This window comes from Neltuma alba, unplaced genomic scaffold, assembly GCF_004799145.2.
Source record: "Neltuma alba isolate B1F8T4 unplaced genomic scaffold, ASM479914v2 tig00012232_pilon, whole genome shotgun sequence".
NCBI lineage: Eukaryota > Viridiplantae > Streptophyta > Magnoliopsida > Fabales > Fabaceae > Neltuma > Neltuma alba.
In genome coordinates, this window is record NW_021636762.1 from 150,993 (window position 1) to 156,341 (window position 5,349).

General features: G+C 38.0%; 1 pseudogene; it reads left to right on the forward strand.

Annotated features, from left to right (window-relative positions):
* The first annotated feature begins 280 nt into the window (after nucleotides 1-280).
* Nucleotides 281-5,309, forward strand: LOC114725201 (hydroxymethylglutaryl-CoA synthase-like; annotated as a pseudogene).
* The last annotated feature ends 40 nt before the right edge of the window (nucleotides 5,310-5,349 follow it).

Consider the following 5,349-nt stretch of genomic DNA (forward strand, 5'->3'; position numbering starts at 1 on the left):
CCACTTCATTATATTTATGTCAATAAAAATACTCAAAAACATTTTTTACTGTCAAATTTGTCTAATAAATTTAATTTTTCTTACCTCGTAATAATCACCCATTATAGAATTAATAAATTAATTTTTTTTATGAAAGTATACGATGTATCCAAACGAGATTAATTTTTTTTAATCACCCACGCTCAGATCGACGAACGAATGGATGCCCAAAAAAAAAACAGAGAGAGAGGGGGGGATTTTGCAGTTTTGTTTGTCGTCACGCGAGAGAGCTCACGAAGTCTTCATTTTGGGACGTGGGAGGGAGGAGCTGGCTGGTGTGGCTGCTTCTGTATTTATATATATACACATATATGTAGAGCTGCACTTGCATGTGAGATCCCTCGACACTCCACGCACAGGCTAACACGCATACCCCACCCTCTCTCTTTTCCTTTCTCATAAGTTTCTTTTCACGCAGCTGCGAATCCGTTCAAAGAGCGGAGCTATTTTCGTAGGAGATCTCTGGAAGCGTTGCTTGCAAATCCAAGTTCACGCAAATGGCTAAGAATGTTGGGATTCTCGCCTTCGACATCTACTTCCCTCCCACCTACGTTCAGCAGGTCATTTTTCATTTTCCTTCTTCTTTTCGTTCTTTTCTTCCCCCTGTCTTTTTGGTTCCTTGACTTTTTTCTCTCTCTGTTGTTGGTTGGAAATCTCGAGGAATGGGGAAAGCAGGAGGCTGAGAACTTTTTTTATTTTTTAAAAATGTTTTCTCAGTAGTGTTGGTTGGGTTTCATAAACGAGAAAACCAGTAGAGTGTGAGTTTCCGTGTGTGAAAGGGCTTGGGAGAATTTTATCATCGGTTCTGTGTAAATTGTGAGTCCGGGAAAATAGAACTTGGGCAATAAGTACATTTAAAATTATAGAAGATGCTATAGAAGTTTCTTATGCATTTGAATGGAAAGAATATCCATGATCTCTGGGCCTCCGAAGCTTATGCTTCTTATAAATGTTTACCACTTTGGGATCAGAATTCTGTGACGGTTATCACTTCTGCTGCTGCTTTACGGTTTGCTGTGAGGGATTGAATCGATTTAATTTTCTTCCGTGCATTTGGGGATGTTGTTCTTCTCGAGTTCACCATGTAGCCTGGAGTTGTCATTTGCATCTGCGAGATAATAACCATTAAATCGGTGGTTGGGTTAAAAAAAAAAAAATTTGAAAACTCAACTGGCTCGTTATCAGCTGAGACGTAATGTCTGTGATGTAATTCCCTGTTTTACTTTTTTCTTTTTCTTTTTCCCGGTGTATGTTGCGTTGTTCTGTTTCTATATCTTTGATAGGGACTGGCTCTTAATAATTAGAGGGAGATTTTCATGAAATTATCGCTTGAGATAAAGAGGGGAAAATCCGCATAGCATTCTCCTAAATAACCAAGCTTTCCGTGGGATAATCAGGAAACCACTTTTAAATTTTGTTCAAAATGACTATGTCTAAGGCTCCCCTCATTTACTGCGGGAAAGGGGTTAAAAATAAAAGGACGCAAATTCCCGTTGGTTTTCTTTTAGGTCACACCATGCTCTCAATGCATCCTCAGCAATATGTATCTCGGGCCTTGCCTTATTATTTTGATTGTTCTTCAAGTTGAAGTTGCAAATCTTTCACGTTTAAGTAAATGCCTTAATTTGCTTCGCATAATGCGTGCAGGAAGCATTGGAGGCTCATGATGGTGCTAGTAAAGGGAAATACACCATCGGACTTGGACAAGATTGCATGGCATTTTGTACAGAGTCAGAAGATGTCATCTCAATGAGGTCATTATTTTTTATTTTAAAAATCTTTTTTTTTTTTTGGTTCAGTAATAATGAATACTGAAACACTTGGCGATATATAATTGTGTGCATCATGTGAAATACCAATTCCATATATGAACTAAGGAATGCTACGTTTAATATTTACAAGCTACAGTTTCCGCTAATGTAAATAACAGAGTAACGGGAATTCAAATGTCAGGGATGCCCAGTCCAAACTCCAATGTTATCAAAGCAAATCAATTCTCCTTGATTTACTTCATGGTTGAACTGTAATGATTGCAAAGCCGTATTGTTGAAATTGTCAGGAAAACGGGAAGATCTAATCTTGTAACATTTTGGCCTGCTCCTGTAGTGAATCACTTATCTTCAATTTCTGTGAGTCATGACGTTGTAGTAGGATTTGATGGAGGAATTTCTGGAGGCATTAAATAATGCATTATGGCTGCATATTATGAATTTTCATATATTCCTTCCTAACTTCTACGAAGGTGGTTATCTTCCCTAGTTGCAATTCTTGAAGTTCAACCTTTTCATTTTCAGTTTAACAGTGGTAACATCCCTTCTTGAGAATTATGAGATTGATCCCAAACAAATTGGTCGTCTGGAAGTAGGCAGCGAGACTGTGATAGACAAGAGCAAGTCCATTAAAACGTTCCTGATGCAGATCTTTGAGGTACTTTTCCATTTTCAAACTGCAAGGCTAGATTGTTCTCCTTATTAAAAGTAATTTTCTGGAGTATAGTTGATTTCATTTGCCATTAGATGGTGGTTTAGAAACTTAACCAATTGATACATGTATTTACACAAGTGGGTTTGGTTTGAAGTGTTTGATGTTGGTTTAAAAGCCATTGAGCAGTCATTATAGCGTATTCCCAGCAGAGCACACTGCTAAAGTTAAATATTGCTAGCTGGGTTTTCATCTCGGTTCTATGACTAGATTATAGAACATGCAGTTTTTTTTTTTTGGTTTGAAAGTGCATGGTCTTTTTGCAGTGTCATTAAATACTATTTACAATCATAGCTTTTTGATACTCATTTACTTGTTGGATACAAGCAGAAATCTGGAAATTCCGACATTGAGGGTGTTGATTCCACAAATGCATGTTATGGAGGAACTGCTGCTTTGTTCAATTGTGTAAACTGGGTGGAAAGCAGTTCCTGGGATGGACGCTATGGACTTGTTGTCTGCACTGACAGTGCGGTGAGGTCACTTCCCATTTTCACATGGCATTTAGACTATATACTATAACTGTAAACATGCTTTGTACTCTTTTCTTAATACAGTCCCAGAGAATTTACAAAGTCTGACCCCAAAGATGCATGTTCTAGGATCCATCATTCTTATTGAATATAATTTCATGCATGTGTATTGGGTGTGTTCTTTCTCAGGTCTATGCTGAAGGGCCTGCTCGGCCTACTGGTGGAGCTGCAGCTATTGCCATGCTAATTGGTCCTGATGCGCCTATAGCTTTTGAAAGCAAATTGAGGGGAAGTCATATGTCTCATGTCTATGACTTTTACAAGCCCAATCTGCTAGTGAATATCCAGTAAGCTCCTTAATCCCTTTACAATTTATGTCCAAGTACTTCTCTAGCATGCTTGCAGCATTCTTTTGGTCTTGAGAACATATTGTGTGAGATGGTATAATATTTGAAAGTGTTTTAGTTCTTGGTTTCCAGCTGCAACTTATCCATCTACTTTGCATGGTGTAGGTTGTCGATGGGAAGCTTTCTCAAACATGTTACCTAATGGCCCTTGATTCTTGCTATAAACATTTCAGTCACAAGTAAGTTAATTGTGACATTGTGTATCTCCAGTTCTGTTTTCATGGACTCTTGATTTCTAAGTAATGTTTACGTGCTTCACCATTTTACTTTTTGCAGATATGAGAAACTTCAGGGGAAACAATTTTTTATTTCTGATGCTGACTACTTTGTATTTCACTCTCCTTATAACAAGGTAGGTTAGGTTGTTAGGATGCCACAATACCATTATAAGCGGAAAACATACAAGTCTTTGTGGTATTTAAGAATACATAATTTAGCATCTTACTTTTCATTTTGAATTATATCTACCATAATTAATGGATATCTGTTTGACATATGTGTACGTCCCTTTAATACTTTGAACTACTGCAGCTTGTACAAAAAAGTTTTGCTCGTTTGGTGTTCAATGACTTCCTGAAAAATCCTAGGTTTGCTTCATCTTGTCCGGGAAACTCCCTAAATCTTTATTTGTCCGGTATATGGGTTTCTGAGCATCAATATCAATTTCAGCTTTGTGGGTGAGGTTGCTAAAGAAAAGCTGGAGCCTTTTTCAACGTTATCTGGTGATGAAAGCTACCAAAGCCGAGATCTTGAAAAGGTCAGGCAGAGCTCCACCATTTGGGGAGCTAATTCTTTTTTTTTTTTTTTGCCAACGCTAATTCTTTAGTTTTTAACTGTTCACATATAGAGAATTCTTTGGTGATGGAAAATTTTTAGACTTGCTGCTCATGTTGTGCAATATTCTTGGTTTACAGGCATCCCAACAAGTTGCAAAGCCGCTATATGATGCAAAAGTCCTGCCTACCACTTTGATACCCAAACAAGTCGGCAACATGTACACTGCTTCTCTTTATGCAGCATTTGCATCCCTCATTCACAACAAACACGGCACATTGGTAAATGATTGGGTTAATACGTGTATCAAATGCAAGGCTCGATCACTTCTAAAGTGCACGCTTTCTGACAAAAGATGTATGGTTTGTAATTTTCAGGCAAATAATCGGGTGGTACTCTTCTCATATGGAAGTGGCCTAACTGCCACAATGTTCGCTTTGCGATTAAGTGATGGTCAACATCCATTTAGCTTATCAAACATTGCTAAAGTGATGGATATTGATGGAAAATTGAAGTCAAGGCATGAGGTACTGATCTTCAAAAGCCTGTTCAGTAATGTAATTATTTTGACTGTGTGCTTGGTAAGTTTAAAACTAACAAAGCAATCAAAGAATCAGATATGGTTGACGAGATGCACACTCTTGATTTTTTTTGCCAAGGAAAAGAAAACTAAAATGAAGATTTGTCTGTTTAAATGCCCAAGAACTATAGCTTGAAGATTAACACTAGCATATGTCAATGTAAGGAGGAAGTGTTTTGACTCAATCAGATTCACATTTCTGGGCCATTGCCTAATATTTAACAAGATGCTTAAACTGCTAAATCAGAGTCCTGCTTCTTGGTCATACAATTGGATGAAGTTTTGATAAGTGCATGGTTTGATGCAGTTTACTCCGGAGAAGTTCATTGAAACTCTGAAGCTAATGGAACAAAGTAATGGTGGTGGCAAGGACTTTGTGACAAGCAAGGACACTAGCCTTCTATCTCCAGGCACCTTCTATCTCACTGAAGTCGATTCCATGTATCGGAGGTTCTATGCAACAAAAGTAGTGAAAACGGCAGGGCTCCAGCTTGAAAATGGTGTGATTGCCAATGGTCATGATACTGAGACGCAGAACGTGAAATGCTATGAATGGTATTTGTGATGCATTATTAGTTACGTGGTTACAGGGAAG